General features: G+C 46.7%; 1 long non-coding RNA gene across 2 annotated transcripts in view; it reads left to right on the top strand.

Moving 5' to 3' along the window:
• LOC135015742 (uncharacterized) overlaps window positions 1–26,870 on the top strand; it is a 230,425-nt gene that overhangs the window by 3,497 nt on the left and 200,058 nt on the right. For both annotated transcript variants that reach the window (XR_010213938.1, XR_010213939.1), the window contains exon 2: window positions 1,042–1,210. This is a non-coding gene — a long non-coding RNA (uncharacterized LOC135015742). The remainder of the gene's footprint in view (window positions 1–1,041; window positions 1,211–26,870) is intronic.

Here is a 26,870-nt window from a genome sequence, read left to right as displayed (position 1 = left end):
AAATGTACAATATATCATAAGTATGATGAGCAGACATGCAGCGGGCATTGGCGACTTTGGACTGAGTTGCAAATTAGTGGCGGAGGGCTGGGTCAGTTGATGGTGGGCGAGTTTGTAAGCCATTGGTGGTGGCAGCGGGCATCGGCTCAGAGGCAGTGGTGGGCATTGGCTCGGTGGCGGTAGGGTTCATCGACAGGATTCGGCGGACATTATGGCTGTAGTGCCTCACCGCACGCCACTGACCTCACCGCACGCCACTGGTGTGTGGGACAGTGTGCGTATGTGTTAATTGTGTGTGTGGGACAGTGTGAGTGTGTGTTAATTGTGTGTGTGTGGAACAGTGTAAGTGTGTGTAAATTTTTGCAGTCCAGTGTGTGTGTGGGGGAGAGGAAAGTATGAGAATGTGTGTGTGTGTGTGTGTGTGTGTGTGTGTAGTCTGAGTGGGTGTGTGTAGGATTTGGGGGTGGCCAGTCTGTGTGTGTGTAATCAGTGTGTGTGGGATGTACTAATGGCCATTTACCGAAGAGAGATATGTATTAAACCACGGGCACTGAGATGCCCTTCTCACTCACCATCCAGCTGGGTGGGCGAGCCGGGCGGGTGGAAAGCCAGCAGCAGGGGCAGCATGCCGGATATCAGCAGCCGAGGGTGGGGGCTGTAATGCACATGCGGAGCCCAAAGCCGGAGATCAGCAGCATGCTGACCGGCAATAAGCAGCTTCTGCTTCCGCGTTCAACATGCTGCTGATCTCCGGCTTTGGGCTACGCAGGGTTCGGGGGATGGGTGTCCTCTGCCGGTTTACTGCAGCTCCGGGGGTGCGGGCTCCGGAGGCTTTCAGCACTGTTGAATATCCAGCTGCCTCAAGTATGTACAACCCGCACCCTCTGCTGCTGATATCCGGCATGCTGCTGCTGGCTGTCTTCCCGCCCGGCTCGGCCACACAGCTGTATGGTGAGAAGGGCATCTCAGTTCCTGAGGTTTAACACATATGCCTCAGAAAATGGCCTCTGCGGTAAACGATACTAATGCTTACCGTGACAGTAACAGCGGGGAGGAAGGCGCACATCGGGATCCTGCAGCATGAAACAAGAACCCCTTCGGAGCGCAGCAGGCCACACTGAAAAGGGTGCATACCCGGTGCGGTGCTCTGCATCCCGGGTGGTGCCGAAGATGTGGAGTGTCGGAGGTGGCAGAAGCGCCGCAGCTTGGGGTGAGAAACCGCTGCAGCCCTTCCGCTGCTAAACTCTGCAATTAGTCTATTAAGGGGGTGGGCTCCCCTCATCATAGTGCCCCACAGGCCATGTTAATTCTGGGGGTAGGATCCCCTAACTCTATAATGGGAATTTTGGCTCATATCATGTGCTGTAACGTGAATTTTGGCTAATACCGTGTGCTATAATGTGAATTTCGGCTCATACTATGTGGGGTAATGTGAATTTTGGCTCGTTCCGTGTGCTGTAATGTGAATTTCGGCTCATAACGTGTGCTGTAATGTGAATTTCTGCTCATACCATGTGGGGAAATGTTAATTTTGGCTCATACCATGTGGAGTAATGTGAATTTTGGCTCATACCGTGTGCTATAATGTGAATTTCGGCTCATACCGTGTGCTATAATGTGAATTTTGGCTCATACCATGTGGGGTAATGTGAATTTCGGCTCATACTGTGTGCTATAATGTGAATTTCGGCTCATGCCGTGTGGGGCAATGTGAATTTCGGCTCATACTGTGTGCTATAATGTGAATTTCGGCTCATACCGTGTGCTATAATGTGAAAGGGGCACCAGTACTAGATAGTATAAGGGGTCCTACTACACTGAAGGACACGCCCCTTTTGAGTGACCACACCCCTTTTCCGGAGCGCGCGCGCCATCGGCGCGCGCATAATTGCTATCTGCACTCTTTCATTCCACCTTCAAAAATTCAACTTCGACCACCGCACCTACATACACATACATACACACACACCCTGACATCTTTATATGCAGTGACACCGGTGGCGTCTGCACATACTTTCCTTTTGTATTTTTTTTTTTTATTATCATTTTATTAATTTATTATTTTTATTAAGAAAAAAATTTTTTTTTTTTTGGGGGGGGGGGCGCCATTATTGATCTTGCCCTGGGCTCCAAAAACCCTAGTTACGCCTCTGACCCAGCATAACTCTACACCAGTCAAGATGATCATGTTTGTCTTAAAAATTGCGTTCAACAGACTCAGAATAATAGCTGCAAAAAGCGAAGATTGAACCATATACTGCTCATTCCTACACCAAGTGCTGTGTATGCAATAGACTTTAATTCACACACTTGCAGCTCAAACTGCCAAATATCCAGCATGGTACATGCTCTGTGTTTTATCATTATGGAACAAAAGAAGATACAAGTGAAGCATTATGCTCTGAAGGAAAGGAATAACTATTTTAAAGACTGTAAAGACCATATCCCCCAATATGGGTCACACTCTGATTTAGACAGGGAGACACTTTTCAGCCCTCTGTAGCTTTGAACATTATCTTGTCACTAGCAGAAAATAGGATTTCTCACCTACAGATGGTCAATTGTCAGACTGATAGCTGTGAACATTAGGTTGAAATTGCTTGTCAAGTTTGATCACTTCAAACACAAAGTTCCTTTAGCAGAAAAAGCCATATTATTGTCTGCAAATATCCTTAAAGGATCTATTACAGTGTGATTCTAGTGTATGAAGCTGACGTGCCATGTGTCCAAGAACAATCCCCATTTTCCATTCAAAATCTTTAAGCTCAAAATACTTTTTTTTCCATAAAACCAAGTTAAGAGAATAGAAACAGATTTTGACGGCCGATAAGAACCCCTTGGCCAATCTAGTCTGCCCTAAACACATGTACATGCACACATACTAGGGTTATTTTATTTTGTGTCTGGAGCCAATTAACCTACCAGTAGAATTTTGGAATGTGGGAGGAAACTGGAGTACCCGTAGGAAACCCACGCAAGTATAGGGAGAATATACAAACTCCACACAGTTAGGGCCAAAGGGGCTAATTCAGACCTGATCGCTGCTGTGCGTTTTCGCACAGCAGTGATTAGGTCTAAACTGGGCATATACGCTGGCACCGCAGTGCGCCGGCGCATGCCGGACAGCCAAAAGCTGTCTTAGCTCTGCGATTGCCTCTGCCTGATTGACAGGCAGAGGCGTTCGCTGGGCGGGAGGTGGCAGGCTGGCAGCATTTGGTCACCGTTTAGGGGTCGCGGTCCGGGCAATGCAGGCATGCCCAGACCGCTGGTGGGGCAGGCTGCGGCGACTGCATGATGTCACACGCAGCCGCTGTGACCCGAGCAGCGACGAGTAGCTATCTGCCAGCGTGCAGAAGCTGCGCTGACAGGGAGCTACTCTTTCAGTACAAAAGCATCGCCGCTGTCCGATGCTTTTGTACTTGTGCAAGGAGGGGGGGGGGGTCAGGCCTGACATGTGGGGAAGACTAGCCCCGTGCTGGGAGTCCCCCCGCATGTCAGTGTGCCTGGTTGTAGATGTGCTACATTTAGCGCATCTACGATCAAGTCTGAATTAGGCCCATGGTTAGAATCAAACCCATGATCTCAGTGCTGTGAGGCAGTAATGCTAACCACCACACCATCCATACTGGGAAATAAATTGGAATAAGTTCCTACAACCATTATAGTATAGGGCACCCCAAAACATATGCAGATTGCTTGTCCTAAGTAAACTTCTTATTACATGAGTGTCCCTCAGTTTTTCATTTAAACCTATGGGGGCCCTTTAGTGCTAATTTGCACATTTCAATAATGCTAGTAAATAAAAATATATTTTGAATAATATAATATGAATGCTAGTTTTCATGTAACTTAACCCATAAGACATGGAATCAGCAGAATATACCAGACAGCATGCCATTGTAGTATGCATACTGTAGCTTTCAGACTGTAGGTTGTGTCCTGAGTAGAGATGTGCAGCGGGCATTTTTCGGGTTTTGTGTTTTGATTTTGGATTCGGTTCCGCAGCCGTGTTTTGGATTTGGACGCGTTTTGGCAAAACCTCCCTTAAGAATTTTTGTCGGATTCGGGTGTTTTTTTTCTTCAAAAAACCCTCAAAAACAGCTTAAATCATAGAATTTGGAGGTAATTTTGATCCTATAGTATTATTAAGGTCTATAACAATAATTTCCACTCATTTCCAGTCTATTCTGAACACCTAACACCTCACAATATTATTTTTAGTCCTAATATTTGCCCCGAGGTCGCTGGATGACTAAGCTAAGCGACCCAAGTGGGCGGCACAAACACCTGGCCCATCTAGGAGTGGCAATGCAGTGTCACACAGGATGGCACTCTTAAAAAATAGTCCCCAAACAGCACATGATGCAAAGATAAATTTAAAAAAAGAGGTGCAAGATGGAATTGTCCTTGGACCCTCCCACCCACCCTTATGTTGTATAAATAGGACATGCACACTTTAACAAACCCATCATTTCAGCGACAGGGTCTGCCACACGACTGTGGCTGAAATGACTGGTTGGTTTGGGCCCCCACCAAAAAAGAAACAATCTCTCCTTGCACAAACTGGCTCTACAGAGGCAAGATGTCCACCTCTTCCTCATCCTCCGATTCCTCACCCCTTTCACTGTGTACACCCCCCTCCTCACAGAGAATTAATTTGTCCCCACTGGAATCCACCATCACAGGTCCCTGTGTACTTTCTGGAGGCAATTGCTGGTAAATGTCTCCACGGAGTAATTTATTATAGGCCCTCATTCCGAGTTGATCGCTCGGTAATTTTCATCGCATCGCAGTGAAATTCCGCTTAGTACGCATGCGCAATATTCGCACTGCGACTGCGCCAAGTAATTTAACAATGAAGATAGTATTTTTACTCACGGCTTTTTCTTCGCTCCGGCGATCGTAGTGTGATTGACAGGAAATGGGTGTTACTGGGCGGAAACACGGCGTTTTATGGGCGTGTGGATCAAAACGCTACCGTTTCCGGAAAAAACGCAGGAGTGGCCGGAGAAACGGAGGAGTGTCTGGGCGAACGCTGGGTGTGTTTGTGACGTCAAACCAGGAACGACAAGCACTGAACTGATCGCAGATGCCGAGTAAGTCTGAAGCTACTCAGAAACTGCTACGAGGTGTTTAATCGCAATATTGCGAATACATCGTTCGCAATTTTAAGAAGCTAAGATTCACTCCCAGTAGGCGGCGGCTTAGCGTGTGTAACTCTGCTAAAATCGCCTTGCGAGCGATCAACTCGGAATGAGGGCCATAATTCATTTTGATGAACATCATATTCTCCACATTTTCTGGAAGTAACCTCCTATGCCACATGTTCTCAAACTTGGTCCTCAGGACCCCACACGGTGCATGTTTTGCAGGTCTCCTCACAGAATCCCAAGTGAAAAAATTAACTCCACCTGTGAACCTTTTAAAATGTGTCATTGAGTAATTTAATACACATGTGCCCCTGCTGGGTTATCTGCAAAACATGCACTGTGTGGGGTCCTGAGGACCGAGTTTAAGAACCTGTGTCCTACGCCGACCGCCGACAAGGTTACCGGCTGCACTAAACACTCTTTCGGAGTACACACTGGAGGGAGGGCAACTTAGGTAGAATAAAGCCAGTTTGTGCAAGGGCCTCCAAATTGCCTCTTTTTCCTGCCAGTATACATACGGACTGTCTGACATGCCTAGAGTGATGCTGTCACTCATATAATCCTCCACCATTCTTTCAATGGTGACAGAATCATATGCAGTGACAGTAGACAACATGTCAGTAATCGTTGGCAGGTCCTTCAGTCCGGACCAGATGTCAGCACTCGCTCCAGACTGCCCTGCATCACCTCCTTGTTATGCACACCAGTGCCAGCAGGAATGTACTGGTGTCTGAACGGAGAGGGATGCAAAACAAATGAACTCACAGACAGACTGGGGAATATGACATTACAAACACAGAAGGTGATAGGGTAACAAAATAAACACAATGTGAACAGAGAAGCCCAAAGGCTAAGAAACTGGGTGTCTCCCTAGTATTAGGAATGCTCAGATGGAAAGAAGTGAGATGTTGTGATTTAATACGTAGAGAACCCGAAATGCTGTTGCTAAGGGCAACAGCAAAACCCTAAAAGGTTACCAACGGGTGTGGCAGTAAACTCCTTGGTCAGAGATGGAATAATAGACACAAGGAGAGTCTCCACAATCCTAGTCTTCACTTGCAGTGCACTGGTTCAGCTTACTGCCACTAAACTGACACCTGAACACCTTGCACAGTGAGAAAGGATTTTGGCAGGCAAGTCTGAGAATACAGGCGCAAACTTGCTAGGTTTACAGAGTAGCAAAAAAACCCCAGCAGGTTAAACGACTGACTCCAGTTTTACTGCTAGGTCTGGATTGGCAGAGTGTAATACCAAATCCCAAGGCCTATTTGCAGTAAGCAACAAACAAATACAAAGTTTACACAGTACTAGCTAGCTTTCAGGAACTGACTAACCAACAAAGATTCAGCAGCATCTGCCTAACCTGAGAAGAGGGTTTATATAGCAGGTGCTGTCCACGCCCCACTCAGACCTCACAGACTGTGAGCACAAAAACCAGCACCGGATCCCCTGCCGTGCACAGAGCCTGTAACCACTGCACAGCAAAAGACCCGAACCGGAGTATCAGCTACGCTCAGGTTACTCCGCTAGCACTTGTCTCCCGGTTGCCATGACGACGTGGCAGCACAGAGCAGGAGACCCTAACAGTACCCCCCCTCTGACGAGGGGTCAAAGAACCCCTACCACCGGGTTTATCGGGGAACTGCGAGAAGAAAGAGCGTAACAGTCTGGGGGCATGAAGAACACAACTGCACACCCACGACCGCTCCTCCGGGCCATATCCCTTCCAGTGCACCAAAAATGACAGCCGACCCCGAACCATCTTGGAGTCAAGAATCCTTTCAAAAACAAACTCCCTCTGGCCACGTATCAGAAGAGGGGAAGGTCTTCCACTGGAAGAAGGATTACTAATCGCCCGTTTTAAAAGGGAACAATGAAATGTTTTATTGATACCCAAAGAACGGGGTAGATCTAACTGAAATGCCACCGGATTGATAACCCTAGTGATCTTATAAGGACCGATGAACCGGGGGCCTAACTTATGAGATGGCTGTCTCAACTTCAAATTCTTGGTAGACAACCAGACGAAGTCTCCTAATTTGAAGCTGCAGGGTCTCTTCCGCTTATCAAAAACCCTTTTGGTCACTAATGACACAGACACAAGGGCTTTCTTCACTTTCCTCCAAATACCTCTAAGGAGCGAAACCACAGAGGAACCACCAGGCGTGGAGTCCAGGGGGTCAAAAGAATTGGCCTTAGGATGATGCCCATACACACAAAGGAAGGGAGAGATCCCTGTAGCAGAGTGAGCCGCGTTGTTATAGGCAAACTCCGCCATGGACAGATGAGCAACCCAATCAGTCTGACACTTGGAGACATAACACCTGAGGAACTGCTCCAAGGACTGGTTCACCCTTTCAGTCTGCCCATTAGACTGCGGATGGTAGCCTGACGACAAGCTGACAGAAATCTGGAGATCGGAACAAAATGCCCTCCAGAATTTGGCCACAAACTGGGATCCGCGGTCAGAGACCACATCAAGTGGCAACCCGTGGAGGCGCACAACATGCAGCATAAATAATTCAGACAGGCGTCTGGCCGATGGCAGCCCAACCAATGGAACGAAGTGCGCCATCTTCGAAAACCTGTCAACGACAACCCAGATGGCTGTCATCCCCGAGGATTTGGGCAAGTCCACCACAAAATCCATTGAAATGTGGGTCCATGGCTTAGATGGAATAGAGAGTGGATGTAATGGGCCAACAGGAACCCCTCTAGGAGTCTTATTTCGGGCACAGATGTCACATGCCCGAACCCACTGATCCACATCCCTAGCCACCGAGGGCCACCACACCGCCCTAGATAGCAACTCCCGAGTTCTGGCAATACCCGGGTGACCTGCCGACTTCTTGGCATGGAATTCCAGGAACACTCGCTGTCTTAACCTAGGAGGCACAAACAAAAGACCTACCGGAAGGTCTGGAGGAGCCTGCTCCTGTGCTCTAAGGACTAATGACAAGAGGTCCTGGGTAATGCCCACTTTATTACATGATGGGGACACAATGGGCAATGGCTCCTCGGTGGTCTCCTGGATTGGAGCAAAACTCCGCGAGAGCGCATCAGCCTTGATGTTTTTTGACCCAGGGCGATATGTTATCAAAAAATTAAAGCGAGCAAAAAACAAAGCCCATCGTGCCTGCCTGGCATTGAGGCGCTTCGCTGACTCTAAATATGCCAAATTCTTATGGTCGGTGAGAATTGAGACCACAAACTTAGCCCCCTCAAGCCAGTGTCTCCACTCCTCGAGTGCATCCTTAATAGCCAACAATTCCCGGTTACCCACGTCATAATTCATCTCGGCAGGCGAAAATTTACGGGAAAAGTAAGCACAGGAATGAAGGCGATTATCAGACACCCCCATCTGAGAGAGCACTGCCCCAATACCCATCTCAGAGGCATCCACCTCCACCGCAAAAGGACGCTCTGGATCTGGGTGTCGCAGCACCTTGGCCGAGACAAATGCCCTTTTGAGACGGGCAAAAGCCGCTTTGGCCTCACAAGACCAGTGAGCAACATTCGCCCCTTTCTTAGTGAGTGCCACCAAGGGCGCCACTATAGACGAAAATCCAGCGATAACTCGTCTATAAAAATTTGCAAAGCCCAGAAAACGCTGAAGCGCCTTCAAACTAGTGGGCTGCACCCAATCCAGGACTGCCTGTACCTTGGAACCCTCCATTTGGAAACCTTCTGGAGAGATAATATATCCTAGAAATGCGATTTGCTGAACTTCAAATTCGCACTTCTCCAGCTTCGCCCCAAGCCGGTGGTCTCTGAGTTTCTGGAGGACTAAGCGTACATGCTTCCGATGTTCCTCCAGGGAATGGGAGAAGATTAGGATGTCATCTAAGTATACAACTAAGAATCTATCCAAATATTCCCTGAGCACATCGTTCATGAAGTCCTGGAAGACTGCCGGGGCATTACAGAGCCCAAAAGGCATCACCAAATATTCATAATGCCCTGAGTGGGTATTAAAGGCAGTCTTCCATTCATCCCCCTCTCTTATTCGGATTAGATTGTACGCACCGCGTAGGTCAATCTTAGAAAAAATGGTGGCCGTACGAAGCTGGTCAAACAAGACCGAAATGAGAGGCAGTAGGTATGAGTTTTTAATCGTGATACGGTTCAATTCCCTGAAGTCGATGCAGGGTCGCAACGAACTGTCCTTTTTACCCACGAAGAAGAACCCCGACCCAACTGGAGACTGTGAAGGTCTGATAAATCCCTTAGCCAAGTTCTCCTGAATGTACTCTGCCATAGCCTGAGTCTCAGGACGTGACAGGGAGTACAACCTGCTCTTGGGAAGCTTAGCATTCGGCAACAAATTAATGGCACAGTCATAGGGGCGATGGGGAGGTAGTACCTCTGCAACTCTTTTGGAGAACACGTCCGCAAAATCTGCATAACATCCTGGCAATCCTGGCAAACTTAGCTGCGAAAGCCTGACTGGAAGGCTCAGGCAACTCCTGAAACAATCAGTACCCCAACTAAGAATCTCCCCAGAGACCCAGTCAAATTGAGGATTGTGGGCCCTTAACCAGGGTAACCCCAACACCAATGGGGCAAAAGTACAGACAGTCACATAAAAGGACAATTTTTCAGAGTGTGTGGCTCCAATAAACAAAGAAATCTGGCTAGTGCAAGAGGTAATTTTACCCTGGGATAATGGTTCCCCGTTTAATCCACAAATCTCAATTTCCGATGCCAAGGGTACTAAGGGAACAGAGTGTTTCAGGGCGAATTGGCGGTCCATAAAAACCCCGTCAACCCCACTGTCCACAAAGGCCTCAGTCTTGACAGTTTGACCGAGGATCTTCAAGGTCACCGGAATGATAAAAGTCTTCTTGGGAAATTCTGACTTCTGGCCTGACAGGATATTTCCCATCACCCTCAGGCCCTGAAGTTTTCCGGCTTTTCTGGGCATGATACTACCACATGACCTTTATTCCCACAGTACAAACATAACCCCTGCTGTCTCTTCCGCATCTTCTCACGCGAGGAGAGGCGGGTAGCCCCAATCTGCATAGGCTCCTCGGAAAATTCCTCAGAGTCTGAGGTTCCCTTGGGAAAGAAGGAAACCTCGGTCTCCCTTTCAAGCCTGCGCTCTCTCAGCCGTCTATCCACCCGAATGGATAACTGCATGAGCTGATCCAAGCTATCAGGCAAGGGATATTGTACCAGTTGGTCTTTTAACTGGTTAGAAAGACCTCTTCGGTACTGGTGTCTCAGGGCTGGGTCATTCCACTGGGTATCATGGGCCAACCTCTGAAACTCCGTACAATAAACCTCAACTGGCCTTCGCCCTTGCTTAAGGATCGAAATCTGAGCCTCGGCTGAGGCCGTCTTGTCAGGGTCATCATACAACATGCCCAGTGCCGTAAAAAAAGCATCAACACTTTTAAGCGACGGACAGTCAGGCTGCAACCCATATGCCCAGACCTGTGGGTCTCCTTGTAGCAAGGAAATCACTATGCCCACCCGCTGAATCTCCGACCCAGAAGACTGAGGCCTAAGCTGGAAATATAGCTTGCAGCTCTCCTTGAAACAAAAGAACTGCGAGCGATCTCCAGAAAAACGATCCAGGAGATTTACTTTCGGCTCCTTAACCCCTGAAGGTACTGCTGCTGCGGGAGCTCCGCCAGCGGCCTGCGAGGTGTGCATTTTAATGGACAAATCATTAAATTGTCGAGTCAGGACCTGCACCTGATCGACCACCTGTTGCAAAGTATTTTGAGGGGTATGCTCCATATTCCCACAAAATTTCAACAGGAGTATTAGGCTGCTGAATATGTTATGCACACCAGTGCCAGCAGGAATGTACTGGTGTCTGAACGGAGAGGGATGCAAAACAAATGAACTCACAGACAGACTGGGGAATATGACATTACAAACACAGAAGGTGATAGGGTAACAAAATAAACACAAAGTGAACAGAGAAGCCCAAAGGCTAAGAAACTGGGTGTCTCCCTAGTATTAGGAATGCTCAGATGGAAAGAAGCGAGATGTTGTGATTTAATACGTAGAGAACCCGAAATGCTGTTGCTAAGGGCAACAGCAAAACCCTAAAGGGTTACCAACGGGTGTGGCAGTAAACTCCTTGGTCAGAGATGGAATAATAGACACAAGGAGAGTCTCCACAATCCTAGTCTTCACTTGCAGTGCACTGGTTCAGCTTACTGCCACTAAACTGACACCTGAACACCTTGCACAGTGAGAAAGGATTTTGGCAGGCAAGTCTGAGAATACAGCCGCAAACTTGCTAGGTTCACAGAGTAGCAAAAGAACCCAAGCAGGTTAAACAACTGACTCCAGTCTTACTGCTAGGTCTGGATTGGCAGAGTGTAATACCAAATCCCAAGGCCTATTTGCAGTAAGCAACAAACAAATACAAAGTTTACACAGTACTAGCTAGCTTTCAGGAACTGACTAACCAACAAAGATTCAGCAGCATCTGCCTAACCTGAGAAGAGGGTTTATATAGCAGGTGCTGTCCACGCCCCACTCAGACCTCACAAACTGTGAGCACAAAAACCAGCACCGGATCCCCTGCCGTGCACAAAGCCTGTAACCACTGCACAGCAAAAGACCCGAACCGGAGTATCAGCTACGCTCAGGTTACTCCGCTAGCACTTGTCTCCCGGTTGCCATGACGACGTGGCAGCACAGAGCAGGAGACCCTAACACTCCTGTGGGTGGTTTTGGAAATGTATCCTTTTCCTGGCAGCTCCAGTGGCGGTAGAAAATAAAGGAGGAGCTTTTGGCGGGTCACGTTCTGCTTGACTTGACAAGTGTCTCACCAGCAGGTCTTTGAACATCTGCTGACTTGTGTCTGCTGGAAAGAGAGGTGCAACGTAGGCTTTAAACCTAGGATCGAGCACGGTGGCCAAAATGTAGTGCTCTGATTTAAACAGATTGACCACCCGTGAATCCTGGTTAAGCGAATGAAGGGCTCCATCCACAAGTCGCACATGCCTAGTGGAATCGCTCCGTTTTAGCTCCTCCTTCAATCTCTCCAGCTACTTCTGCAAAAGCCTGATGAGGGGAATGACCTGACTTAGGCTGGCAGTGTCTGAACTGACTTCACGTGTGGCAAGTTCAAAGGGTTGGAGAACCTTGCATACCATGGAAATCATTCTCCACTATGCTTGAGTCAGGTGCATTCCCCCTCCTTTGCCTATATCGTAGGCAGATGTATAGGCTTAAATGGCCTTTTGCTGCTCCTCCATCCTCTGAAGCATATAGAGGGTTGAATTCCACCTCATTACCACCTCTTGCTTTAGCTGATGGCAGGGCATGTTCAGGAGTGTTTGCTGGTGCTCCATTCTTCGGCACGCGGTGGCTGAATGCCGAAAGTGGCCCTCAATTCTTCGGGCTACCGACAGCATCTACTGCACGCCCCTGTCATTTTTATTTTAATTCTGCACCACCAAATTCATTGTATGTGCAAAACATGGGACGTGCTGGAATTTGCCCAGATGTAATGCATGCACAATATTGGTGGCATTGTCCGATGTCACAAATCCCCAGGAGAGTCCAATTGGGGTAAGCCAATCTGCGATGATGTTCCTCAGTTTCCGTAAGAGGTTGTCAGCTGTGTGCCTCTTATGGAAAGCGGTGATAGAAAGCGTAGCCTGCCTAGAAACGAGTTGGCGTTTGCAAGATGCTGCTACTGGTGCCGCTGCTGCTGTTGTTGCTGCGGGAGGCAATACATCTACCCAGTGGGCTGTCACAGTCATATAGTCCTTAGTCTGCCCTGCTCCACTTGTCCACATGTCCGTGGTTAAGTGGACAGTGGGTACAACTGCATTCTTCAGGACATTGGTAACTCTTATTCTGACATCTGTGTACATTCTCGGTATCGCCTGCCTAGAGAAGTGGAACCTAGATGGTATTTGGTACCGGGGACACACTACCTCAAGCAATTCTCTAAGTCCCTGTGAACTAACGGCGGATACCGGATGCACGTCTAACACCAACATAGTTGTCAAGGCCTGAGTTATCCGCTTTGCAACAGGATGACTGCTGTGATATTTCATCTTCCTCGCAAAGGACTGTTGACAGTCAATTGCTTACTGAAAGTAGTACAAGTGGTATTCCGACTTCCCCTCTGGGATGACGATCGACTCCCAGCAGCAACAACAGCAGCACCAGCAGCAACAGCAGCAGTAGGCGTGACACTCAATGATCCATCGGAGGAATCCCAGTTAGGAGAGGACTCATCAGACTTGCCAGTGACATGGCCTGCATGACTATTGGCGTTCCTGTCTAAGTAGGAAATTGACTTTGAGGGAGTTGGTGGTGTGGTTTGCAGGAGCATGGATACAAGAGGAAGAAGGTATTTAGTTGTCAGTGGACTGCTTTCGCTGTCACCCAAAGTTTTTGAACTTGTCAATGACTTCTGATGAATGCGCTCCAGGTGACGTATAAGGGAGGATGTTCCTAGGTGGTTAACGTCCTTACACCAACTTATTACAGCTTGACAAAGGCAACGCATGGCTTGACACCAGTTGTCCGCATTTCTGTTGAAATAATTCCACACTGAAGAGGTGATTTTTTTTTTTTTGTATTTTGACCAGGCATGTCAATTGCCTTATTCATCCCACGGACAACAGGTGTCTCCCCGGGTGCCTGACTTAAACAAACCACCTCACCATCAGAAGCCTCCTTGTCAATTTCCTCCTCAGCGCCAGCAACAACCATATCCTCATCCTGGTGTACTTCAACAGTGACATCTTCAATTTAAATATCAGGAACTGGACTGTGGGTGCTCCTTCCAGCACTTGCACGCCCCGTGCAAATGGTGGAAGGAGCCACCTCTTCCCGTCCAGTGTTGGGAAGGTCAGGCATCTCAACCGACGCGATTGGACTCTTCTTGGGAATTTGTGATTTAGATGAACGCACAGTTCTTTGCTGTGCTTTTGCCAGCTTAACTCTTTTAATTTTTCTAGCGGGAGGATGAGGGCATCCATCCTCATGTGAAGCTGAACTACTAGCCATGAACATAGGCCAGGGCCTCAGCCGTTCCTTGCCACTCCATGTCGTAAATGGCATATTGGCAAGTTTACACTTCTCCTCAGACGCTTTTAATTTAGATTTTTGGGTCATTTTACTAAACTTTTGTTTTTTGGATTTTACATGCTCTCTACTATGACATTGGGCATAGGCCTTGGCAGACGACGTTGATGGCATTTCATCATCTCTGCCATGACTAGTGGCAGCAGCTTCAGCACTAGGTGGAAGTGGATCTTGATCTTTCCCTATTTTACCCTCCAAATTTTTGTTCTCCATTTTTTAATGTGTGGAATTATATGCCAGTAATATATCTGGAATTAGACGGCAGTAATGTCTGGAATTAGATACCACTAGATAGATACCAGATACCACTGTGACTGGGATGATGATGACCTATGCACAGTGACAGGACACTACCACAGCATCCTACAGCAGCAAGATGCAGCACAAGACACTAGATTTTTGTTAATGTACTGTAGTATACTGGTCACCACAATGTAGCACAAGACAATGAGCAGTGATACTGAGCACTGATGAGGATACTATAACTGACACAGAGCAGCAAGATGCAGCACTAGACTATTAGTAATATACTGTAGTATACTGGTCACCACAATGCAGCACAAGACAATGAGCAGTGATACTGAGCACTGATGAGGATACTAGAACTGACACAGAGCAGCAAGATGCAGCACTGGACTATTAGTAATGTACTGTAGTATACTGGTCACCACAATGCAGCACAAGACAATGAGCAGTGATACTGAGCACTGATGAGGATATTAGAACTGACACAGAGCAGCAAGATGCAGCACTGGACTATTAGTAATATACTGCAGTATACTGGTCACCACAATGCAGCACAAGACAATGAGCAGTGATACTGAGCACTGATAAGGATACTAGAACTGACACAGAGCAGCTAGATGCAGCACTGGACTATTAGTAATATACTGTAGTATACTAGTCACCACAATGCAGCACAAGACAATGAGCAGTGATACTGAGCACTGATGAGGATACTAGAACTGACACAGAGCAGCAAGATGCAGCACTGGACTATTAGTAATGTACTGTAGTATACTGGTCACCACAATGCAGCAAAAGACAATGAGCAGTGATACTGAGCACTGATGAGGATACTAGAACTGACACAGAGCAGCAAGATGCAGCACTGGACTATTAGTAATATACTGTAGTATGCTGGTCACCACAATGCAGCACAAGACAATGAGCAGTGATACTGAGCACTGATGAGGAAACTAGAACTGACACAGAGCAACAAGATGCAGCACTGGACTATTAGTAATGTACTGTAGTATACTGGTCACCACAATGCAGCACATGACAATGAGCAGTGATACTGAGCACTGATGAGGATACTAGAACTGACACAGAGCAGCAAGATGCAGCACTGGACTATTAGTAATGTACTGTAGTGTACTGGTCACCACAATGCAGCACAAGACAATGAGCAGTGATACTGAGCACTGATGAGGATACTAGAACTGACACTGAGCAGGAGAGACACACTACTAGTATTACTGAGCAGCAATAAGTAAGCACTGATACTGAGCACTGATATTGAGCTTTCCACTGAGAGAACGTAGCCACATCCTCTCCGCTCTCTCTACTATGCACGAGTGAAAATGGCGGCGACACGCGGCTCTTTATATGGAATCCAAATCTCGCGAGAATCCGACAGCGGTATGATGACATTTTGCCTCTTTCGGGTTTTCCAAGTCAGGCGGGAATAACCGAGCCAGGAACCGTGTTTGACACATGGAGTTTGGGGGGGTTCGGTTCTCGGCGAACCGAACCCGCTCATCTCTAGTCCTGAGGCGTTTAAGAGAAGAGGGTACCCATGTGCAGTCCCAATTGGTCCTGTTCCTCTCCAGTGGTGCAGTAGAATCTGGCATTATGCCAGAGTCTACTGCACATGTGCAGGTTTCCGTGACCATGGCGCCCGTTCTTGGGGATATCTGTATTGCATTTGTATGAATTACTAGAAAAAAGCTGCTGCGGACATTTTCTGAGTGATATTTGCTGCACTGCAGCCATAGCCGGGTCAACGGAGAGGTGAGCATCATTAAATGGGTGCAGTATGCGCGGTGTGTGGACCCCCCTGGAGCCAGGGGCCTGTGTGCATGGCACACCTTGCACCCATTATAGATACGCCAGTGGTTGTGTCACTGTTTGCTACTAGTGATTGATGCTGGGAAACTGGTGGTACATAGGGTATAATAGAAGACTGATCTTTATGAAAGACTCTCAAAGTTGGGGATGGAGGGGCATTTTATTGTCTAAAAAAGCTTCAGGTTACACTTGTGTGTCCTATTTATTATTAGTTTTTTATCATTTTAAGTTCTATAATACACAGAATAACAAAAGTTAGACATTATCTATCAGGTGCATCTATCAATGAGTTTTAGCTATTTAAAAGTCATTGCATATGACAAATGGTGATCCAGCCAATCAGTTCTTATGGTAACTGTCATTTTTCAAACACATGCCAGTAAGGAACTGATTGATTAGAGCACCAGCCAATGCACAACAAACTTTAAATAGCTAAACTTGTTGATAAATGAGCCTCATTTCATCTGATTCTGAGCCGTATTCACTTCCAATGTTCACAGTTGAGTGATTTAATTTGCACCTGCACATGTTGAAAAACCCCTATGAACTCATCGGGTGCAAGCGTTGCATTGTGTGGCACAGTTGTCATTGGGATGCAAGCTTCAGAAATGCATTGGAAACGTGCTGGGTGTTCCTGGGCAATGTCCAGGAGGTGGCTATTCAGACGTATAGAGATGGTCTATTTATGGGCAAAATATAGGAGTGTTGTGGGTGTGTCTCTGAAGCATTTATTTACTCAGATGCATAATCACTCACACTGAAGGCCATACTCTGCACAGGGCTGGATTTGGGGATGCCGGGCCCTTAGGCTGAAATACTGTGGGGGCTCTCCAGACAATTTATATTTGTGTATGAGAAGGAGCATTTTCATTTTTACACAGTAAACTGGCTTGCAGGCCTCGGGGGCCAAGACAGGACACAGACAGGCAGCGGCAGCTGCTCCACGTCTCTCCTCTCTGGACCACTCAGTTTCCAGTCTCTTTCTCTGACTTGCTCCTCCAGGACACAGCACAGTAGTCACAGAGTGCAGGCAGTAGAGTGCACACAATGCTGCAGCCACACACTCACACGCTCTCTCTCAAATGTTTGGGCGAGTAAGCTGAGCGTCTCTGCACCCACAACATGACCGCCCGCAGTACACAACAGTCAGTGGGAGTGTGGCTTGGCAAACCATGTAGAGTGCAGGAGGATGCTACAAACACACAGTACACCAGACACATGACGTTGACCAACTGAGGAGGCTTTTGGGAAATCCCATAGTAGTCCCAGCCTCTAGACAGCTCCACCTCTAATGCTGCTTATAGAGCTTGACGTGGTATCCTGGGAGGAAGTCAGGGAAGGGAGGTTTCACTTCTCTGAGTGCTAGTGTCGGAGATCCTTAAGTCGTGGAGGCCTCAAGGCTGCGGCCTAGTTGGCCTACCCTTCAAATCCGGTTGGTGCAAGTTTCGATGGTGCACCATGAGATATTACAGCAACTATAGATGCTGAATGTGGTGACTCATTGTTACAGAAGGATGTACAGGACTTTGTAGCTGCATTTGCATAAAGTCACAGATGAGAGTCTGACTCAGAATCAGGCAAAATGATTGTATATAACAAAATATAAAGACAAAGGTCATATACTGGGCTTATGAGGGTTGGTGCGTGTATTGCCAAAGAAATGTGTATATGGAGTACCCAAATAAATTACCCGAACCAACGGGATAACGTTATATGATACACAAATGTATTCACAATTAATTTAACAAACACATAAAACATATTACCTAAAAAGTATGGAAATGGTCATTCTGCATTTCACCATAGTAAGGTGCTGCAGTGGGCTAATGCCAACAAAGCAAAATGCTTTCCCAGCATCAACGTAGAAGAGATGGATGTCCAGAAAGGCTTTTAGACCTGGGCAGTGGCGCTGAGAGGCTGAGAGGGGGAGGGGGGAGTGGGTACTCTTCACCCGGGCCTAAGCCTCTTAGAGGGGCCTGGGTCCCCCTGCCCCCCCTCCCCCTTTCCCATCGTAGAAAGTGCTTTGTGTTGTGTGTTGAGCTGGGGAGAGAGGCAGCCGCAGAGGCGTCCTGTCCTCTCTTTCTCTCAGTGAGTTGGGGGGAGGAGTGAGTGATTTACACCGGCGCCCCATGCACATGCAGCATATAATTGTTATTTTTTTAATGGAGGTTGCCTGGCAATGCCTCCTCCATTTGACCATGTCACCTCTTGTACCAGAGCCCACCAGAACTGTCAGCACCACTGAACCTGGGTCCCCATTCACAGCATGCAGTCCGTGCAACACATTTTGGATCAGTAATAATCCTTCTTCAGGATAGCATGCATTAAATCAATGAGCATATTTTTATCTATAATCAGAAAGTAGCAAAGTATCAGAGCCCTCTCTAGTTTTTTATGTAATGAATATGTTTTATTTATGTGTTTGTTAAATTATTTTGAATAAATTTGTTTACAACAAATGGAAGCCAGTTGCTTCTGGGCGCTAGCCCTGAAGGATACACACTGACCTCCTCTATTACTCCAGGTTCTGCTTTATGCACCACAGAGCAGGAAAAAGCATGTGCCGCTGTCCTCCCACTCGCTGCTTAGGTGCAGCTGGAATAGTGGAAGTGAAGGAGGAGGATGAATGTGATCTGCAGAAGACAGAGCCCCTCCCACAGCAGTCAGCACGTATGGGAGGAGACTTCCTCTTAAGTGCACATTCCACCCTAATGTCCCCTCCTCCTTGCAGCTGTAGAGGGGACACAGGCAGCCGCACAGGGGGGATCATGGCAGATGACCCAGGCCCCTCTAAGAAGCCTAGGCTCTAGCAATTAGTACCCTACCCCCAGCTTATCGGCCCTGGAGAGTGTGTATCTGGGTGCTGCTGGGATGCAGTTTTGGTAGTAATTGTGAGCATGGGGGAGGGGTGACACCAACAATTATCTCACCTCCTGGCTCCTAGTATGAACACCCCTGTATCTAGTACTAAATTGCCAACTTGTATTAACCCCTGACCAAACCACAAGGACCATGCTTGTACAACAACTTGGAATTGGGATTACAATAAGCACTTGCCATGTTTTATTTGATGCAGATGACAAACATTGTTCCATGTTCTGAGAGTTAAATGTATAACTTGGCATTAATGTGCCATTGACAGTAGGAGATAGAGGAATTTGTGGAGGGAAGGGGAGGTATACAGGGGTATGGAGAGTATCCAGATAGAGGTACATTCACATTAATAATAGCAGGGGAGACATTTATGATATGGGAATAACTGAAGGAACAGTTGTTAACATAGACTGCTAAGGAGGAGTCCTGAGAAACTTAAAGTCCATATCATACATATCATTTTTAGAATATGGCAAAATAAACAAGTGAGTTTACCTGAGTATAACAAACAGACAGCATAGTAAGGTCAAGAGAGAGAAGGGGAGGGGATATCAAAATTCAATATGAGGAGGGTGTCAATTAACTAGTCCATTGGGTGATTATTCATTAAGGTGGGTCTCGTTTAGACTAAATTGAAGTGGGCTGCTTTGTATTGTGTTTGGGAAGTATTGCGATCCCTCGCCTTCTGTCACGAATATGTGCCACGAGGACCGATGATCTAAGGGAGAGGAGGTAGCGCTTGTGGAAGGGATGTATTCAGTTTCCATAAGGAAATGGTGGTTTATTTTATAGATGACTTTCAGCAAGGTTGGGGATAAAGGCTGTTTCCATATCTGTGCGAGGTTGGCACGGGCAGCTATTAAGATATGACCCAAGACGTATCTACAGGAAGGGGGACAGAAAGGGGAATAACATGGAGTAGTGCCAAAGTCGGGTCTGGGGAAAGATGTACACCTAACACTTTGTTAATCAAGGCAAAAACTTCGGACCAATAGCAAGTGAGGACTGGACAGGACCAGAATATAAGATATATGTAGCCAATAGAGCCACAGAGCCTCCAGCATTCGTTGCTACAGGAGGACCAGAATCTGTGTAGGTAGTCCGGAATCAGATAAAGTCTATGAACTAATTTTATATGCATTTCAGTATGGTTCAGACATTGGGACATTGAGTAGGAGGATAGGAAAATGTTTGGCATTCACTCGGTGACAGTGTTCTATCGGTGTTTAGCTCCCATTTCAGTTGGGCATTAGATTTGGGAGGGGTAGTAGGAGTTATTAATAGTTTGTACCAGAATGAGATATCGCCTTTAGAATTAAATAAGGAAGGCCACGAAAGGAACATTTGGGAGGTTGCGTCCGGCGAGACCAAGGTGGGGGGGATCTATTTCCACCAGTGTGCAATTTGTAGGTAGTGGAAGAGTTCCGAACGAGGTAAGGAGAATTTCTTTTGCAGATATAGGAAGGACAATAGGAAACGACCCTCCAGTATGTCACCTAATAACGATACACCCAGGGTTCTCCACTTTGTGAGGTTCAGGTGAGGTATCAGCGCAGCGAGTGTGGAGATGGAGATCTGTGATATGGTGCAGGCAGGAGATGACACAGTGGCAGACAATTTTTCCTAGATTTTCAAATCAGTAAGAGGGAGAAAGCATGCAAGGGATTGCTCAAGTGCCACCCAACCTATCCGGGAGTCTGAGTTAAAGTAGTTTTTAAGTGGGGCAAAAAGGCAGGCTTCTTGGTATAGGTATATATCAGGTAGGTATAGTCCCCCTAGTGCCCTTGGTAACACCATTTTAGAGTGAGCTAATGTAGGAGGCTTCGTGGACAAAACATATTTTGTGAGAATGGAGGAGCAGGTTTGGAGGACTTTCCTAGGGAAGATATATGGAATCGTGTGGAACAAATACAGTAATTTGGGTAAAAGGGACATTTTGAACGCAGCCATGCGACCCAGCCAGGAAATGTCATATGACAGCCCGGAGCGTGATAAGGCTTCTAGAGTCACTACTAAAGGGGAAAGGTTGGAGGTGAAGACTTCGGAGGTATTAGCGGGAATATTGATACCTAGGTATTTTATCATAGTTGTTTGCCAATTATATGGGTAAGAGGATTGAAGAGCAGACAGGGATTGGGATAGGTTAATAGGTAGGGCATCGTTTTTTGTGGTATTGAGTTTGTAGTAATAGGCTGAACTATAGGCATCTAGGATAGAATAAAGAAAAGGAAGAGAAGAAGCAGGTTCAGAAACAAAAAGGAGGATATTGTCAGCAAAAAGGCTCAGTTTGTGGGAGGAAGGACCGAACTGCAGACCAGGGAAATTGGGATCGTTACATAAGGTGATGGCAAGGGGCTCAATTGACAGAACAAATATTAGAGGGGATAAGGGACAACCTTGCCTCATACCATTTGTAACAGGGAAAGGATCAGATAAAAAATGTTGCTGAACAGTCGGGCCGTGGGAAAGCTATACAAGGCTAAAATAAATGATAAGATGGGATCTTTAAAACCGAAACACGTAAGGACTTCACACATGTATGACCAATTCAGTCTGTCAAATGTCTTCTCAGCATCGAGGGACAGCAAGAGGAGACCTTGGTCAGTAGGGAGGGAGTTAATCAAATTAAAAACCCTGCGTGTATTATCTGATGCTTGTCTCCATGGAACAAACCCGGTCTGGTCCAGGTGTATCAGCATAGGAAGAAATTTGTTAATACGGGTTGCAATTAATTTGGCGTATAATTTGATGTCGCAATTAAGCAGTGCAATAGGGTGGTAGTTGTGACAATAGGCAGGGTCCTTTCCGGGTTTAGGGATAGTTACAATACATGCTTCCAGCAGCTCTGTAGGAAATTTTGTTAAAGAGGTTAGTCAAATAGGGAGTTAACAGGTCACGGAAAGTGGTATAGAAGTCAGTGACACACCCGTCTGGGCCCGAGGCCTTGCCGCGGGGAAGAGAATTAATAGCTGCAAAGATTTCAACGGTAGTCCATGGAGCACTGAGTATAGACAATTGCTCCTGGGTGAGGGTGGGAAAAGTCAGTTTGTGTAAAAAAGAATAAATAGAGGATGAAGTAGGTTGAGGGACAGAGGGGTCGGACAGTAAGTTATAGAGTTTAGAGTAGTACTGCGCAATATGATTCGTGATGTCCCTAGGATTCAGGACTTTTTGCTTGGAGGAGGAATAAAAAAATTTAAGTCTATGTCTTTTTGCGCTCAGAGTTTACGGGCCAACATTCTACCCAATCTGTTACCGAGTAAATAAAAAATTTGCCTCATCCTATTCAATGCCGCTTGAGTTCAAGCTAGGAGCAATTTCTGGAGTTTGCTGCGAACACTAGAGATTTCCTTCTTGAGAGCTCTAGAGGGATTAGTCATATTTTCAGATTCTAGGTCCTTTAGTTTAGTCTCTAGGTTCGACTGTAGTAGGGTGGATTGTTTTTTAAGAGTGGCTCCAGCTTGAATGGCAGCCCCATGTGTAACCGCTTTGAAGCACAGTAGTGGTTTATAGTGGATGTATCTAGAGGAGAGTTCACAGCTAGATAAGAATTTATTGAGTCTATGATGATTTTCTTGGACAGGGGATTCTTTAATAGATAGGGATAAAGGCACCACGGTCGGGGAGGAGTGTGGGCAGAGCTGAGGTTCCATTTCCATATAAAAGGGGCATATTCAGACCAGGTAATTGGCAAGATATCTATATCCTTAGATTTTTGGAGAGTCCATTTGTTGCAGAGGATTAGATCGATTCTAGAATAGGAGTTGTGGACCGGGGAGTAAAATGTGTATTTCCGATCTGACGGGTTGTGGGTTCTCCAGATATCATAAAGGTCAAATTCAGCTAGCAAATTACGGAAGGCTAGGGAGGGACCAGACTGGGCGGATGGGATGGGGTGGCTGGGGTGGTAGGATTTGTCTACTTTGGGGTCAGGAACCAGATTATAGTCACCCAATACAACCAGGGAGCCTTTGATTGATTTGCAAATTAAGAGAAACAATTTGCGAAGAAATGGCACCTGGTTAGAGTTGAGAGCATACAAGCATACTAAATTAGTGAGTTTGTCATCTAGGAGGCCCATAATGAGCAAGTAACTGCCTTTTTTGTCCATGATTTGGGTATGGAGAGTAAAAAAAAAACATTTATACTAAATAGTATAGCTACACCATTCTGTTTGAATGGTCCATTTGCATAATATCCTACAGGGAAATTACTATTTTTAAAGAGAGGGGGGTTGATAGAGGAAAAATTAGTTTCCTGTAGTGCAACAATGTCTGCTTTTTGTTTATGAAAAAAGGAGAGGGCTAGTCTACATTTATTAGGGGAATTTAATCCCTTGACATTGAGAGAGAGAAGGTTCAGCATTGAAAGTAAAGGTCAAAAATTAGGTGAAGGAGTCTCTTAGGTGCAGGGCAATAGTAAGTAACCAGAGAGAGAGTACCTCACTGGACAAATGAACAATAAGAATCTGGAGTGTGGTAGGGAGGGGAACATAGGGAGAGGTGGCAACAAGGAAGTAGCCAAAGAACATGGAAGGGAAACCAAAAAGGTCCGGTATATTGGACCTGCATGACCACTGCAAGGTAAAAGGGAGACAGCAAAGTATGCATTAGTATAGGAAGAATCGGGGGCAACCATGCAGAACATACACCGCCACTCAAACAGAACATCAATGAAAAATGTGAACATGTAATATTCAATACATTACCATAGGGATAGAATGGGGGCGAAGCCAATAAATAGCCAACTAACAATACACGTTAAACTCCCACAGAAGCTTCAACTATTAGCAATATATAGGAGCAGGTGAGAGAGTAAACCTGAAGTAAATAGTACTAGACCACTTTCAACAGTAAAAATGTAAACAATACTTATCAAGTTTTTCCCTTCCCAGTGGAAGGGAAAGAGGTCTAGGACATCGGAGGACCAAGGTACAAATGGAAGAACCTGGGGTCATTCCCAGGTGTTTCAAGTACTCGACCATTCTTGATGGACAGCGGGGACACGGGCTGGTTCGGGAGGTTTTTTTACAGAGATATTCCAGTCCATCAGCAATTTAACCGCTGTGTCAAGAGAGGAGATTGTGTAGGTCCTTGTAGAAGATTAGTAATTTGACTGGAAAACCCCATCAGTATGGGATGTCGTGGGATCTAAGAGCTATAGTGATTGGCGCAAAGGCACGCCTCTTTGCGATGGTAGCTGCCGAGAAATCTTGGAATATTTGTAGACCTCCGAGGATATCAGAGTTCTTAGATTCCCTAGCTGCTCTTAAGAGATGTTCTTTGACCGTAAAGAAGTGGACACGAAGGGGGGTGTCTTTAAGCAGGTCAGACGAAACGGTGAGGGTCTGGGGAGATGGAGGATATGGTCAATCAGGAGTTCCTTGGTGTCGGCGGCAGGGAGGAGTTTCCTGAATAAGGCACCAGCATAAGATTCTATTTCGGAGTATGAGACTGAGTCGGGGATGCCCCTGATCTTAATATTATTGCGTCAAGATCTGTCCTCTATATCTTCCAGTTTAGTCTTAAACTGTTCCAGATCTTGCTGTTAGCGATCATGTGAGGAGATCAAGCCATTGTGAGCGGCGACTACTTCCTCCATTTTACGTTCTCAGTGGTCAGTCCTGTCGCTGATAGCAACCAGCTCGGTCTTGACCTCGCGGAGAGCTGAAGTGAGATCTTCAGAAAGTTCGGATTTGAAAGCTGACTAGATTTGGAAAAGGGACTTCACCGTCAGAGGCGCATCTGACTCGCAGTCCACTTCAGACGCTAAAAAAGTGGACGCCAGGAAGTCCGACATAACAGGATCCGGGTTGGCGGACGGAGTAGGACTGCCATGTAAGGGAGAGATTTGAAGGGGTTTCCGGGGAGTGAAGGGGGTTTTGGAGGGTAGTTGGGCTTTGTTCTTTTTGGGAGGCACACTGTGCCTCCCAAAAAAAAAAAGAAGTCACAAGCAGTGTATATAGAGCTCACTGACGCAGCAGGGTTCCAGTAGAAAAAACAAGCATTGAGAAGGGTCACTCAATCACATCAATTACATGAGAGGGAAGTGGAGCGTTCAGATATTAAAGTGAAAGGGGGGTGTAGACAAGTTCAGGCATCTTTGTAGCTTTGATAGTGCAGAGCTATGTTGTGCACCAATAAGGTAGGTGAGAGTGGGATACAAAAAACTGTGTCTGTCTGTCCCAGAGAACTGCAAGCAGTGTGGGAGCATGTAGACAGTCTAGGCTACAAGTGCAGTGGATCAGCACACAGGATATCACTACAGCTGTGCAACAGGGCCCTCTTGCCAAAACTGCAGGCTGAAGGAGGCTGACACATCCGATCCTTTGAGCCAGGGAAATACAACAGGGGTAACTGCAGTTGGATGTAGCTGTGAGTGTTAGCAGTGAGAGGGCAGTGGATAATCAGAGCGGGAGATGCTGCCTGGGCTCACCTTACCTCCACACCTCCGACACTCCCGCAGTCTGGTCACAGAGCTTATACTTTTATACTGGTCCCTGCAGTCGTGGCATTACCCCCAACTAGTCACCCCTGGCTGGGGTACCTTGGAGGAGTGGGAACCCCATAAATCAAGGGGTCCCACCCTCCAGGCACCCAAGGGCCAGGGGTGAAGCCTGAGGCTATCCCCCCATCCCTGGGCGGTGGATGGGGGCAGATAGCCTTTTTGTGTGTAAAAAAAGAATATTGTCTTTTGTTTTAGAACTACAAGCCCCAGCAAGCCTCCCCTGCTTGCTGGTACTTGGAGAACCACAAGTACCAGCGTGCAGGGAAATAACGGGCCTGCTGGTACCTGTAGTTCCACAACAAAAGAAATACCCAAATAAAAACAATACATACACACAGACACACCGTGATAGTACAAATTTATTTTAAAAAAATGAAAGCCCGATCCACGCCACTAAAGGGGTTCCATGTTTACACATGGATCCCCTTACCCCGAATGCCAGGACCCCCCATGAATTCACCCCTGGTCCTTGGGTGCCTACAGGGTGGGGGCCCTTGATTTAAGGGGTTCCCACTCCACCAGGGTACCCCAGCCAGGGGTGACTAGTTGTGGGGGTAATGCCACGGCTGTAGGGACCAGTATAAAAGTGTCCCCCGGCTGTGGCATTATCTTCTCGGCTAGTGGAGCCTGGTGCTGGTTTTAAAAATACGGGAGACCCCTACCTCTTTTGTCCCCCATATTTTTGGAACCAGGGCCAGCCCAAAAGCACGGTGCTGGTTATCTAAATATTGGGGACCCCAGTCAATTTTTCTCCGGTATTTAAACATCTAGGACCGGCTCAAAGAGCCAGAGGCTGGTTATGCTTAGGAGGGGGGACCCCACACAATTTTATTTAAGATTTTTAACTATTTCAGACCCTTTTACACAGATAAGCATGCACGGATCTCATTGATCTGTGCATGACTATCTGAACACGCCAGCAAAGGCAGGTCTATTTGAAAGCTCCTTTTTTTTACGAATTCTATGCTTTTCCGGCAGTGTTTAGCTATTGTCGGCAGTGATTGAGAATACAATTTCTTAGTAAATTACTGAGTTGTATAAAATAACAGCCGTGTTTGACCAATGGTCTATTCATTCGTATTTGGGAACTCTGCCGGGAAAAACAATACGAATAGCCCCAACACTGCCAAGATTTGTGTTTAGTAAATTCCCGTGATCACACTTAGAAGAAAAATACAAACTCGAATTATA

This window comes from Pseudophryne corroboree, chromosome 2 (assembly GCF_028390025.1).
Source record: "Pseudophryne corroboree isolate aPseCor3 chromosome 2, aPseCor3.hap2, whole genome shotgun sequence".
Lineage (NCBI taxonomy): Eukaryota > Metazoa > Chordata > Amphibia > Anura > Myobatrachidae > Pseudophryne > Pseudophryne corroboree.
Note: the sequence above shows the minus strand (reverse complement) of the source record. Positions and strands in the feature narration are given on the sequence as shown.